The sequence below is a fragment of the Ursus americanus genome, chromosome 30 (assembly GCF_024610735.1).
Source record: "Ursus americanus isolate L20-20 chromosome 30, mUrsAme1.1.p, whole genome shotgun sequence".
Taxonomy (NCBI): domain Eukaryota; kingdom Metazoa; phylum Chordata; class Mammalia; order Carnivora; family Ursidae; genus Ursus; species Ursus americanus.
Genome location: NC_142156.1, coordinates 12445586 through 12461389, shown reverse-complemented (window position 1 = coordinate 12461389; position 15804 = coordinate 12445586). Strand labels below are relative to the sequence as shown.

At 38.6% G+C, this 15804-nt stretch overlaps 1 protein-coding gene across 1 annotated transcript in view; it reads left to right on the top strand.

The window, feature by feature from the left end:
• Nucleotides 1–15804, top strand: part of FBXW8 (F-box and WD repeat domain containing 8) — a 116395-nt gene that overhangs the window by 48735 nt on the left and 51856 nt on the right. The gene's annotated exons all lie outside the window — the stretch shown is intronic.

The following is a 15804-nucleotide window of genomic DNA, read 5'->3' as shown; positions in this document are numbered from 1 at the left end:
AACTGGCGGGCTGGGTGTCAGTGCCAGACACGAGGCTGGCCAAGCCATCTTAAGCAAATAGCTTGTTTGGTATAAAATATTAAATATACTTGGCCTACTTTTCCTTTAGTCTCTGCTCAGTCCAAAGGGAACGGGGAAAACGGGATAGACAGATAATCTGTTGACAAATATGGAAATAGAAAAATAAAAGTCTGTGCCTACCTTTTCCCGGTGCTTACATACCATACAAAATAATTTATGGTGATGTGTTGTCTCTCTGGGAGTGATAGAATTCTTTTTGTGTATGAGCAGCCATGGATTTACTAGGTGAGGAAAATCGAATATTATATTTACCTAATAGGAATAGTAATTTTGATGGCCATGATATCCTATGCCCCTAACTTTCATTATGTTGTGACGTTGGAATCTCTAAAAGCTTTGTTTCCCCACTTGCCTGAGTTGGACCGTGAAATATTTTGGAATCTCAGTCTTCATGTCATGGCACTTTTGCACATCTTCAGGGTCAGTGGAACAACCACAGGGTCCATGGTTGGCTCAGAGGGACAAAGCTGTAGTAAAGTAGCTAAGGGGGAATTTTATATCTATATGTCACTTAAAAAAAAATAGGGCTGAAATCTTAATATTTTCAATATATTCCTTTAACAACATGAACTCTGTTCTTTTAGTTTGACATTAGTAGATCCCATTGGTAGATTTTCTTTTCAGCCTCTAGAAATTTAGCTAAGCTCTTTTTGAGGTATACAGTATTTACTGTTTGTTGAGCTGCTGGGTAGATAACATAAGATCGGCTTGAGTGTGTTTGCTACTTTCCAAATTGCCATTGAGTTTTTCTAAAAACCGAGTATACAAAGGTTGTAGTACAATTAGAATCCTACAGTTTTAGCATCCTCTCCTAGCCTCCCTCTGCCACACACATGCCTATGTGCACATTCTTCTTCAGATGGGGGAAACTGGGGCCCAGAAAGACCAGCTAGGTGATTTGCTTGAGGCTGAGTTGTGAGTCCAGTAGTGAATCCAGGAGTGTGACTGTCCCAGGCCGCTCCGGGGTTGGAGTGCACGCTTTATGTGCTACTAAACACACCTGCAGAGATGGGCACCCGATTGATTGGCACCCTCGTGTCTCCTGTCTTGGGAGCTTGAAAACACAGCTTGAGGACAGGGGCTAGTGTGCCACCAGTTTCCCATCATTGGTCAGAAGTGTGTTTGTCCCCCTCATCCCTCTTGCTGCACAGAAACATCAGGAAACCCTGTAGATGGGGAAGAGAAACTACTTTCTTTGGCAAATACCTGGTAAATAATGGCCAAAAAGTATTTCTAAAACTTGATTTTAAAAAAATTATAGTTAACATTCAAGCAGAGCAAAAAAAAAAAAAAAAAAAAAAAAACCCAAACCCAAGAAAACCCCATAAAATGTTAAAGAAAATATATCCAAAAAGAAGCTGAAGCGCTCCTCCCTTGCCTCCTGCCTCTGTCCCTCCCCTTGCAGGTCTTATACATGGGTCCTATGCTATGTACTTCTCTGCACCTTGCCCTTTGTTTTTATTTTTAACACAGTGACACATCTTGGTATCTTTCCGTATTGGCACTTATAGGTAAACCTTACTCTCTTTCAGCCTGAGTACTATGGCATGATGTGGCTGTATTTATAATTTACTAGAGCCCTTAATGACGCACACTTGGACGGCTCATTTTTGTTATTAAAAACAGTGCCGCGAGCAATATCCTCAAATACCATGATGGACTCGTGCAAGTATAGCTATGGGGTAAATTACTAGTAATTACCGGGTTGGAGGCTACACACGCTTTATGTTTTGATAAATATTACCAAATTGCCATCCACAAAGGTTCTACCAGTGAATGGTTGCACCACCATATATGAGAGTGGTGGCTTCCTCAGGCTGGTCTGATGGGTAGAAATGGTATTTCACTATTGTTTTCGTTAGCCTTTCTTTATATGGATACGTGAGCACCTTTCCATGGTCTTTTTTTTTTTTTTTTTTTTCCTATTTCTCTGAAAATTCCTTGTTCCTGTCCTCATTTTTCTCTGGGTTACCTTTTCTGGTTGGAAAGGGAAATAGTCCTTGCCATACCTATCTTACTGTTTTTTCGGTTGGTCAGTTACTCTTCAATGAACTTTGTTTATGGTTTGTTTTTCTAGGTAGTAGTTGTAGGTGTGTATAATTTTAATTTTTTAATCCATAACTGAGTGGGTTTTATTTTGTAATATAATGTTTTTGACTAAGTACTACATTTTTAGGGATGTAAGATCAAACCAATAGAAACAGTTACACATTGAGAAGTCTCGAGGGAGAAGCAGGCTCCCCACTGAGCAGGGAGCCTGATGCGTGGCTCAATCCCAGGACCCTGGGATTATGACTTGAGCCAAAGGCAGGTGCTTAACGGACTGAGCCTCCCAGGCGCCCTGAGAAGTCTCACTTTTACCCACTTTTGTCCACTCCGTTCTAAAGCAACTGTATGTTTTAGTTCTGTCTATCCTTCCAGTATTTATATATTGCAAATATGAATATTCGTATTCTCCCCCTCTTTTTCTTAAATGAAAGATAGCATGTTACTTTATATTATTCCACACATTGGCTTTTTTCACTTAATGATCTGTCTTGAAAGCTTGTCCATGTTTGTATATAGAAAAACAGCCTCCTTTTTGTCCCCCCCCCCCCATACCTGCACAGTACAAGGACTGTGGTTCATTTACACACCCCCTTATTGAGGCATTGTTATGTTGTTTCAGACCTCTTGCTATTACAGCATAGCAAAAAACCTTACCTATAAGACATTTCATGTGAGTACAGGAGCGGTAGTTTCCTATAAAAGTTATGAATCAAAGGGTAAATGCAGATGGGGTTATACAATTTTGCCCTCTCACCAGCAAGGTATTTAGGTATGCCCATTTCCTCACAGATTTGCCAGCAAAGTGTGTTTCAGACTTCTAGGTATTTGTCAATTTGATAGATTAGAACTGGTATCCAAATGTTGTTTCAGTTTACATTTCTCTTAGCCTACGAATTTTTTTCATATTTGTACCTGCTACTTGTACTTCTTTCTTCTAATAAGCTATGGCCTATTTTTCACACTTGAATCTTGACCAATATAGAGTTTATCCTGTGACAGTATAAAATATGAATCTGAGAATATTTTTTCCAGCATCTCATATTAGAGAGCCCATAACTCCCTACCTCACTGGTTCAAGGTGCTGCCCTTATTGGTTTTTAGATGTGAGATTCTCTTAGTACTCAGCTCTGTTTCTGGATGTTACGCTCTGTCTAGTTGCTTATGTTTATACCATCACGTTGGTGTTGTCTTTCTGGGTTCCATGGCATGCTCAGGGGGAATCTCCCCTACTCTGAGATAAGGTTAAAATCCATAGTACTTACATCGTTTATGTTGAATCTTTGGTCTGAAATTCATTTTGGTATTAGGATTGTGTCTTTGGTGAGAACTCTTGCATTTTTACTTCTCTTCTCACTCTGAGCTTGTTTTACCAGTCTGATTGGGGCTTTACTATTTCTGGGATACCCAACAACTTTTCCTTTTTCTCCCAGAGCTCAGGTGGCAATGTCTTTGGTCTCCCTTCATTTTAACAGATTGACGCTGTGATATTTATACCAACATATTCATGAGTAGCTACTTCTGAGGCAAAGACAGATTGAAACCATCAAACGCATATTTTTCTATTGCTCCTTTTCAGGAGTAGCGAACAGGCACTTCTTAGGCAAAGCATGGCAAAAAGGAAATGTACCTTGTGGGGTCTGCTGTATAAAATTTGTGACTGTGCCCGACAGAAGAGAAGAATAAGATGATAAAATGAGTTAATGAACTTCAGCTTCCTGGCTGTGCCAAAGGGAAGCTCTGTAGTCACTGGGGCCCTGTCGATGGCCTACACACGCATCCTCCGCAGAAGGAGTCCGCTCCAGAGGGGAGATGGAAGCCTCCGTGGGAGAAAGTCTAAGTCATCCCTACAGCCTTTTTCGCCTCCTTGCCCTGTAGGAACTCTGTACACCCACCTGGGGTGTTGAGATTTGGCAAGGTGATCCACAGTTGTGATTTTTTGAATTCCGACCCACTGGCCTCATATTTCTTCTGCCTTGTTTCCGATTGTCAGCACTGGCCGTCCTCCAGTTTGATTTTACCACTAATTGTGTTGCACGTTACCATACCGAAATGAATCAAATCAAAATGCTTTTCCTGGAGCATTAGATAAAGCAGGCGAAGGTTCTGAGTAATGAGCAGATGCTGCTAATGCAGGGACAGTGGAGACCTTGCCAGGACTCCATCTGCTCCATGCTTGCCTGCCTCTGGCCCCGAGCCACAGCATTAGGGAAGGCGGTGTACTCGAAACCCACTCCCCGTTCACAGAGTTTGTCTTGAAAACTCACTGTTTGGTGAGAAATGAGATTACACAGTTCTTAGGTGCAAAGAAGTTCTCGTTTGTCCCCCCAAGTGGAGAAGAGAGACCAGACCCAGTGCATATTAGCATGCGGAAGCCGAGATAGGATAGCCAACAGTCGTCTTTATGTGCTGCCATCAAGCAGGGCAAAGTGGCTTATCCACTTCTGCACTCCCAGTGCAATTGTCTGAACGCACACATGCTCCATTGTCCGGGGCTGTGCCCGCCCTGGGCCCGAGCAGCTATGATTTCTCATTTACTGGCGTAGCAACAATGGATGGGAGTGGGTCTCTCCAGGCTGCTTTTTAGCAGAGAACAGTAGGACCATGTTTTTGTTAGACAGCTGTGATGAAGAGTATGTGCTTTTAAAACTTTATTTATAATTTTATGTTTAATTAAAAAAAATCAGTTCTTTGATAGTTTTGCTTATGTCTCTTTATATGATGGTGACATTGGAATGTAATGACATAACCTTTGAATGTAATACTATACAATAAACAATATTCCCCAGCCCCCAATCAAGATAGAAGTTTTAGAAGTGAAGCATTAGCATGCTGAAGCATTGCTTGGGAGATTGCTAAGACAACTGGGTGTGGGTTGTAGAGATGATTTTTTTTCCCCCTTTGCCAAGGCCTGCTTCTGGTCATTGTTCTCTTAAAAGTTTCAACAACCAGTTTTTGCTTGAAACCTTTGCCTATCCTTAGGTCTAGGGGACTTAGGCATTTGACAAAACAAAATGAAACAACTTTCTGATAACCCCAAAATACCAGGTATAGTCCTTGTAAAAGATAGGCTACTTTTATAACATGAACAGTGAACAGTAGGAACGCTCACCTCTTAAAGGTACGCAGAGTGGAATTAAACACTGAAATACAGGGGCGCTTGGGTGGCACAGCGGTTAAGCGTCTGCCTTCGGCTCAGGGCGTGATCCCGGTGTTACGGGATCGAGTCCCACATCAGGCTCTTCCGCTATGAGCCTGCTTCTTCCTCTCCCACTCCCCCTGCTTGTGTTCCCTCTCTCGCTGGCTGTCTCCCTCTGTCGAATAAATAAATAAAATCTTTAAAAAAAAAAATAAAAATAATAAACACTGAAATACAGACTTCCGAACAGAGATGGTTCTTTTGGTATTGAAGGATTTGAGGAATTGAACTTTAAAGTTGACTGCCATTTGGCATGGTCTAGAGTGCTAGACTGTGTTTCATAGACAAACCATCGGGATTATGCTTATGTGATGGAGGAAGTTTTTGAATAAAAACAAAGTTTTTCCATTTTTCAGTGAGAAGAGTTTGAAATTCTATTTCACACTTGCTTATGTATGCTTTGGACTAAATATGCATTGTAAGTATTAGGGCAGTGTTCCTCATATGGGAGTCTAGAGAGAAAATCTTGAGCAGGAGCTGTGAGATCTCTAGGAAACTTCTTGTTTTGTTTTTTTTTTTAATCTGTATTTTTATAATAATCTAAAAAAAAAAAAAACCTGGATCCTTTGACCTTGTAATTAAACCATGCTGCATGATCTCAGTATTTGAATTTGCATTTTCTGTTCACAGGCTGTTGGCACCAAGTGATTACCTACATGTCTTGTGATTGTTTTTCATGCTGAGGGGTCCACAGATGACTTTTTATAGAGGTCTGGGAGCTCTCAGATTTAAGAAACACTGGGGAGGGAAGTTCTCGATCAATTTCTACGATAACTACAAATTTTTGAAGTTACTAGTGAAAATGAAATTATTTTTCTCATGCGGAAAGTGGCACATTAAATTTGTAGTATGAGATTTGGTGTTAATCTTGTTTACTGGGGTGGTTTTACTGAAAACTGATTTTTAATACACAGTATGATGCATAAATTCAAAGTAGCTGTCCTGTGTTATTAGAGTTGAAGTTAAAAATGGAAAGGAACAATAAATAGCACAGGGTATCTTTGTTGGGGGTTAGAGAAATAAATTGTTCATGTTCTTAAATGTACCTAATGAAATCCACACATGAATTTTTTTTGAGGCTGATAAATCAAATTTTAAGTATAAGAATTTAATTTCCCTTTTAATACTTGGAATTTTGATTATAGCATTTATTCTATACTAAGCACTAGGGCTGTGCTAAAGCAGAAGTAAATATATTTGTGGAACGTATTTGTTTTAAAAGCAAGATGTGCCTGCCTGTCTGCCATTTCAGTCAAAAAGTCATTAGGCAAGCTACAGTGGAGTAGAAAGGCAGCCCCGTGGGGCACAGGACAGGTGGGGGAGGGAGTCTGAGTGGAACAGTGGCCTGGCGGGTTGTGGGAGGTTGGCAACATCCAGGGAGATTGAGCAGGTAAAGTATATTAAGGATAATGAAAACCAGTTTTCTCACTATTGGAGAAGGGAGTTACAGGTATGGAAAAGAGATATCCAGATGAATCCTGTGGGGCTGCATTGGAATGGGAGGTGTTGGTGTGGAATTCCTGGTTTTCAATATAGATGAGTAAATAGAGATATCTATGTGTTTGTATGGAAATATGTTCATGTATGTCCTAGCCTCATTTGCTGTGAAGGTGTAGAAAAGCAGCAATAGTCCAGTAGCAGTGAGCATACCTAGTGCTCAGATCTTAAAAATACCAATCTCCACTAAGAGGAATCAGGGCTCCTTGGCAAAGAGGCTGACTCCAGGGTGGGGGTAGGGAAAGAACAAAATAGTACTGGAACATCTTACTGTACAAGGAAATACGAAAGTGCTTAAGGAATAATGGTGACATGTCAAAAGAATACAGAAGCTACCTTGAAGGTAGCTTTAAAGAGGTCAGGCTAGTCTTTGTGGGATGGCCTTCAATTTGGGTTTTCTGATAGTTTCTCATGATTCAACTGGGTTATGCATTTTTGGCTGGACTATAACAGAAGCAATTCTGTGTTCGTCTCAGTGCATTCTATTACGTAGCACAGGATGTCAATTTGTCCCATTACTGATGTTAAATTTGACCACTTTATTAATTTGGCATCTGCCAGGCTTCTTGACTACAAAGTTACTTTTTTCCCCTCACTCTGTAATTAATTAGTGCTCTGTAGGGAAATTGAGATGTAAAATCCCCTTCTTCTCATCTGCTAGTTTTAGCATGAATTGATTTTTTTTGACTCAATTATTACCATTATAACTGCCAATTAGTGATTTTCTAATTCCATCGTTCCTTCTATATCTGTTAGGTGACATTCTACTGTAAGTATGCACCTTTGTTACTGTCATTAGTTTGCTGCTCAGATTGTCCCAGATTTGGCCAGTTGTCAAACTCATGAAGGTGTTAAAAAAAAAAAAAAATTAAGGAACTATTGCAGGGTGAAGGACATAAGACAGCTGAATGCCATGTATCATCCTGGATTGGGTTCTTTTGCTATAAAGGACATTACTGGGACAATTGGCAGTGGATCTGAATAATGGGTATATAGAAGTTCTTGCAACTTTTCTGTAATTTCAAATTGTTTCAAAATAAGTTAAAACTTTTGTTTCTGATTAAGATGAAATAACAGGGACTAGATTTATCCTTCTGCCTTAAACAACTGGAAAACCTGACAGAATATATTAAATAATGGTTTTCAGACATTAATCTTCTTCTGTAAGGGATCAGAGTCTTGGGCTATCTGTTTTTCAAACAAGATGAATCCTACAATTACACCAGCTTACCACCTGGAAACAACCCAGTACAGGGAAAGGGAACCTGAGCAGAGCCTGGACCTCATGTTGAGGAGACACAAGAGGTTAGGGAAGCCAAGGTGGAAAGAATTTATGGGCCAGAGTATCGAGGAGGAGGGAGCTACACAGAGAACTCTACAGACCTAAAGGGACCCCGCCGTCTTTGAGTACTGATTTGCTGAAGTGTGAGAAGAAATACCTGAGACCAGGGAAAGAACCACCCAAAAGGAGAAGGCAGAACAATTTCTGAAGCTCACACAGGGTTAGGAATAGTTTGTATTCCCACCAACCAGAATGGAAAGACCTCTCTTATAAGGCCACTGATCCCATCCTCAGGGCCCCCACTCAAGACTTAATCTAACCCTAATTACCTCCCAAAGATCCCATCTCCAAACAGCATCACAGGTTAAAGTTTCAACCTGTGAATTTTGGGGGGAGACACAGACACTTAGTGCATAAAATTAATACTAAAACCATTTTAATTCTTTTTAAAGATTTTATTTATTTTAGAGAGTGAGCGAGAGCTTGCAATCGGGGAGGAGCAGAGGGAGAAAATCTCCAGAAGATTCCACGCTGAGCTCAGAGTCTGATATGGGGTTCGATCCCAGAACCCTGAGATCATGACCTGAGGCAAAAACCAAGAGTTGGAGGCTTAACAGAGCCACCCAGGCTCCCCAAAGGCCATTTTAAATATGAATATACGAATAGGGTTAAAAGTAAAAGGATGGGAAGTTATACAATGCAAACATAAAACAAATGAAAGCTGGAGTGGCTATATTCAGATAAAATTTTAGAACAAGGAATGTTAAGGATAAAAAGGGACTTTAATAATGATAAAGTGGTCAGTTTATCAAATGGGCATAGTAATCCTAAATATGCATCTAATACAACTTCAGAGATGCCTGGGTAGCTCAGTCGGTTAAGCGTCCAATTCTTGATTTCGGCTCAGGTCATGACCTCAGGGCTCCATGCTCAGTGGGGAGTCTGCTTGAGATTCCCTCTCCCCTGCTGCCTCTCCCCCTGCTCACACGGTCTCCCTCTCTAAAATAAATAAATTCTTAAAAAAAAAAAAAAAAACCTGATAAGTGAAAGGGGAAATAGACAAATTCATAATTATAGTGGAAATTTCAGGCCCTTTTTTCCCCCCATAATTGGTCTAAGTAATTGGTACGGTTGTGTAAGATTGAACAACATTGTCAGCCAACTTTACCTAGTTGACGTTTCTAGAACTTTCCACACAACTACAAAATACACATTCTTTTCAAGTAAACTCAGAATGTTGACCAAGATGGAGTATGTTCTGAGCCATAAAATTAATTTCAGTAAATTTAAGAGGATTGAAATCCTGCAAAATATGTTCACTGAAAGTACATTTTCCAACAACCATGAAATTAAAAATAACAGCTCTGTGAAATCTCCAAATATTTGGAAATTAACACACTTAGGAATAACCCATAAGTTAAGAAATCTGGAAATATTTTGAACTGAATGAAAATGAAAAATCATATATCACAATGTATAGAATGTAGCTAAGGCAGTGCTTCGAGGGAAATTTAAAGCAATAAACACTTATAAAAGAGAAAAAGTCTCAAATCAATGATATACCTTTTCACCTTAAATAGAAAAAGAGCAAATTAAGGAGAAATACAATAATAAAGAACAGGAATCACTGAAATTGAGAAAAAATACAGGAAAATCAAAACTCATTCCTTTAAAAAAAAAATCAAGGTGACAAGTACTAGAGTGATTAGGGAAAAAAATGTCAGGAATGCAACAGAGGGGACATCATTATAGATCCTATGGATGTGAAGAAGACTACAGTGAAAAATTATGAACAAGTTTGTCCTAGTAAATTTGGCCTCTTAGGTGAAGTAGATAAATTGATTTTTTTTTGAAAGATACACATCACCAAAATTCACCTAAGAACTAGAAAACTTGAATGGCTCTGTTTCCATTAAAGAAATGGAATTTGCAATGTAGAATTTTCCCTCAAGGAAACCTACAAGCCCAATGGCTTTACTGGTGAATTCTACCAAGCATTTAAGGAAATACTAATTCTGTATACTTCCATAAAATAGGCTAGGAGGGAACATTTTTCAACTCAACTAATGAGACCAGCATTACCCTCATACCAAAACCAGATAAAGAAGAAAAAAGAATGCCTAGTGTATGAAAACAAGGAAACTATAGATCAGTATTCCATAGGAACATAGATGTAAATTAGCTTAACAAAATACTGTAAAACTCAATCCTCTAAGATGTTAAAAAGATAGTAAATAATAGCCACTTAGGATTCATCCAAGGAATTCAAGGTTAGTTTAACATTTGGAAATCAATTCATCATATTAACAGACTATAAACTATAAAAGAAAAACCTGATGGTTAACTCAATGAAACAAAAATAAAAATTGACAAAAACCAATTTGTATTGATGATTAAAAACTCTTAGCTGATTAATATAAAAAGGAACCTTTCTATGAAAAACCTACAGCTAACTTCATATGTAATGGTAAAAGACCATGCTTTCTCAAAATTGAAAGCAAGGCAAGGATGTCCACTTTTACTACTGTTATTTTAAGCATTGTACTGGAAGGCCTCCTTAGTGCACTAATGCAAGAAAAAAGGCATACAGATAAGAAAGGAAAAAGTATAATTGTGGATAAATTGTCTATGCATGAAATCCTAAACCATCAACAAAAATGTTACTAGAACTAAAAAGTATCTTTAGCAGTGTTACTGTGTATGAGGTCCGTATGTAAGAAACAATTGTATTTCTTCAAGTTAGCAACAAACAGTTGGAAAAATATAATTGGTGATTAATTCAGCGAATACTCAGCAAAATATGTGTAAGACCTATGTGCTGAAAACTATAAAATACTGAGAGAAATTAAAGCCCAAATAAATGGAGAGTTATATTTGTGGATTGGAAGATTGAATGCTGTTGAGATGTCAGCTATCCCCTCATTGACCTAGAGATTCAATCCAAACCCAGTCAATCCCTACAGGCTTTTTCTTTCTTTCTTTTTCTTTTTTTTTTCTTTTGTGGAAATTGATAAGCTGACCCTAAAATTTAAAATCTAAAAGAAGTTATAATCTAAAATCTAAAAGAAAATGCATAGGACCAAGAATAGTGAAGAATGATTTTGAAAAAGAATTACAAAGTTGGTACAGTTACCTACCCAACTTCAAGATTTACTGTGAAACTGTAGTCGTCAAAACTGTGATACTGGCCTGAGGATAGACCAATGGAAGAGAATAAAGTCTAGAAAAATCCACCCACTGATTTTTTTATAAAAGTGCCAAGGCCATTCAATGGAGAAATGATCATCTTTTCAACAAATGGTGTTGAAACAGATATCTATATTTTTCGTTCCTGCCTATGAACCTCTACTCTTCATGCCATCTACAGGTTAACTCAAATGGATTATAGACTTAAGTATAAAACTTCTAGACAAGGGGCGCCTGGGTAGCGCAGTCGTTAAGCGTCTGCCTTAGGCTCAGGGCGTGATCCCGGTGATCTGGGATCGAGTCCCACATCGGGCTCCTCCGCTAGGAGCCTGCTTCTTCCTCTCCCACTCCCCCTGCTGTGTTCCCTCTCTCGCTGGCTGGCTCTCTGTCACATAAATAAATAAAATCTTAAAAAAAAAAAAACCTTCTAGACAAAAACAAAACAAAATCTTTGTGACCTTGGGTTGGACAAAGATTTCTTAGGACATAGAAAACACAAATTATAAAAGAAAAATGTTAGATTTCATCAAAGGTAAAAACCTTTGATCATGGAAGATACTAAGAAAATGAAAAAGCAAGCCATAGACTGGCAGAAAATATTAGCAAAACACATATCTGATCTATGACTTGTATCTAGAATATATAAAGAACATTCATAATTCAAACATAAATTGACAACCAATTAAAAGTGGCTAAAGGTTTGAATAGACCCTTCACCAGAGAAGACCTATTAAATGTTGAGTAAACACATGGAAGGTTGCTTAGCATCATTAGTCATTAGGGAAAGGTAAATTAAAACCATTATGAAATATACGGTTACACCCACCACACTAGCTTAAAAAGACTGATAATGCAGAGTGAAGGTGAGACTGTGGAGAAGTCAGTACTTTCATTCCTTGCTGGTGGGAATGCAAAATGGTGCAGCCACACTGGAAAACAGGTTGGCAGTTTCTTATAAAGCACAAACTCACCAGGTGACCCAATCACTCCCACTCATATATTATCCAAGAGAATGAAAACCTGTGTTCATACAAAAACTTGAATATTTATAGAATTTTATTCATGATCACTCCAAACTGGAAGCAACCTAGATATGTATTCATTGGTAAATGAATATAGTTGTGGTACATCCATACAATGGGACATTACACATCAATAGCAGTAAACTGGCTACAGACCTATGCAACAATATAGACAAATCTCAGTAGTATTAATGCTGAGTAGAAGAAGCCAGACACAAAAGAGCGTATGCTATATAATTCTGTTTATGTGGAGTTCTAGAGGAAGCAAAACTAGGACAGAAAGCAAGTGAGTAGTTGCCAGGAGCTGCGACCAAGGGAAGGTGATTGCCTATAAAGCTGTGATGGAAATACTCTGTTATGACTGTGGTGGTTACGGGACTATATAGATTGGTCTCTTCCCATCAGATTGTGCACTTAAGTAGAGTTTGTGTGTAGCTTATACCCCAATAAAACATTTTTTTTAAAGACCAGAAAGTATTATTTTAATATCTTCTACAATGTAGTTGGTGCTACTCTTGCAAAGTTTTGTTGGGTTTTGCTCATCAGGAAAGGACAGGGTCTCTGAGATGTATTAGGGTAGAAGGATAAGAGTGCTTTCCTGCCCATGTTTGTATTTGAGTGGATGATCATCAAGAACAGAGAATTCCTCTGGTGGCTCCATGGCTACTGGAATACATTTAGTGATTGAAGGTTTTCCTATATTTTTAATTCTAAAATAATTCTTCATGAAGAAATCTGGACCTATTTTCAAAGAGATCCAAAAATGGATATTATAGTATGGGGTCATAGTGGTAGTGGATATTGTATACATGGGATCATGGTGGCAGTAGGCATGGCCAAATATAGAAGCTCTGTGGACTCTTGAATTGTTCCCCCTTCCTTGCTTTTAACTCTGCTCCCTTATAGGACTTAAAACCCAGGATCGTGCAGTATTACAAAAAGAAATTCCTGGATAAGCAGCTTTCCCCCACCCTTCATTCCAAGGCTATAGCAGGATTTTCTGCATATTTTTAAGAGCATATGACCTTTGATGCAAAGACCTGGACTAGCTTATTCTAATTCCTAAGAGCTGGAAGTGTATTTTATGCTACCCTGGTAACATTAAATATAGCTAGTGCCCATATCTTGGTTTCTAAATATCATTAATTCTTCAGTAAAAGGAACCAGTGCTAGGGGAGGCAAATACAGGATGAGTCTGAAACATCTTGTGGGGCCAGGAAGTAAGGATGTTAAAAAAAAGAAAAAAATGGATAGCAGAGGAAAGGGGGAGGTTCTATTTATAGGACAGTGGAACCAAACTGGAGTTCCTTCCCAACAGCAAAATCAGGGACAATTTGAGCAACAAAATAGGATAGTAATGGATTATAACCTATAGAATAAAGAAGTAAATATTTACAAGACCATGCTGATGTAAATAAATAATTGAATAAGGGAGAAGAGACAGCTCTTCCTTACAGTAGCATTTCAGTTAATGAATTTGTATGTGGACAAGGGTGATGAAAATAGAAATTCATTTGGCAAGCACCACAATAATTGTTGCAGGCAAGAATCATCCATGGATGCTAAAATTAGTAGGATGAGAAAGAGGATATTTGCATAGTTTCAAATTATTTCTCCACAAGAGAAAAATAGTAACTTTATAATGGAGAAACCTGACTATACCACCTAAACTAAGCAGTGAAAGTTACCATTACCAGTAATGAGAAATTGACATCATGTACCTCCTGATACACTGAAAAGGCACAATGTTACTTCTGTGCTATTCTTGCCAAAAATGTATAACCTGATCTTAAACATGACTAAACATCAGACAACTGAGAGATCTTCTACAAGATACATGGTCAGTACTTTTCGAGGGGCAGGGGCAGGAAGGACAAGATAGACTGAGGAATGGTCTCCGATGAGAGGAAGGAGACATGACAATTATATGCAACATGGAATTCTGGATTAGATTCTGGACCAGGAAGAAGATGTTGGTGGGCCATTTGGTGAAATGGGAATAAGGTCTGTAGATTAAATACCTTGTGTCAATGTTAATTTCCTGACTTTTGTCATGCTACTGTGCTTATGTAATACATTAACATATAAGGAAGCTGGGTGAAGGGTATACTGTAACGCTTTTGTAAAAGTAATTTGTAGGGCTTTTTTATAAGTCTGAAATATTTCAAAATGTTTAAAATGTTAGATTAAACAAGATTAGATTATTTTTTTCCTAGTGATTTAATGCCATGTTTTTATATGTTAAATAATTATTCAGAAAAAAATGTGCCTGTCCCTTTTCTGTTTGGCTGAATTGGGAAAACTGAATTAGATGACATTAGGGTCCTTGTTCTTCTGGTGGTGGTTATACAATTAGAGATTCTCAACACACTTTATTTCTGTATCTTGCTATTTATCTTTGGGCTCTTCCCTCCCCCTTTAATGCATGATGGTATGAAATGGTACTTCATTTCCAAAGAATACTTTTTAAAGAATGATGTAGCCATTTTATTTTAAAATGTCAATATTTAGCAATATGCCAGAAATTAGTTTTTTTGGTCACTACTTAAAACTTATGATAAACAAGTTTTGTCAGTTTTATGTATAAGATGTGAAAAGGACATACGATTTCACGCATGTGGAAGTTAAGAAACCAGAGGAGCATAAGGGAAGGGAGTGAAAAATGATGAAATCAGAAAGGGAGGCAAACCATGGAACTCTTAATCCTAGGAAACAAAGTGAGGATTGCTGGAGGGGAGGGGATAGGGTAACTGGGTGATGGACACTACAGAGGGCATGAGATGTAATGAGCACTGAGTGTTATAGAAGGCTGATGAATCACTGACCTCTACCTCTGAAATTAATAGTACACTATATGTTAAATAATTGAAATAAAAAAAGTTTTTAAAAGATATGAAAGGGAGATCTGGTTTGCTAAAGTAACTTTAGGGGGTAAACAAAGTCTGAAGGCCACTAGTGTTTGTTTGTTTGTTTTTTATAAGATTTTTATTTATTTATTTATTTGACAGAGATAGAGACAGCCAGCGAGAGAGGGAACACAAGCAGGGGGAGTGGGAGAGGAAGAAGCAGGCTCATAGCAGAGGAGCCTGATGTGGGGCTCGATCCCATAACGCCAGGATCACACCCTGAGCCGAAGGCAGACGCTTACCCGCTGTGCCACCCAGGCGCCCCTGAAGGCCACTAGTTTTAAAGGCAGGTGGATCTGTGGGTCCAGAGTTCAAAGGAGAAACCTGTATTGGGCTGTTGTAATCCCCCACCCCAGGGAACACAGAAGGAAAAGGGAGAGCCCCAGCTTAAACATTAGGACCCTCCTGGCAGAACCCATCCACATGTGGGGAGAATTGCATTCAGATTTGACACCTAAGTGAGATGTGAGATCATCTGCTGTTCCCTCTTCTCTTTCTCATTTGGCATAACTCAAAGCTGACTGTGGTTGTGCCATGATCTAAATCTTTACGTATGTTTTTTCCTACTTTCCATTTGAGCCATTT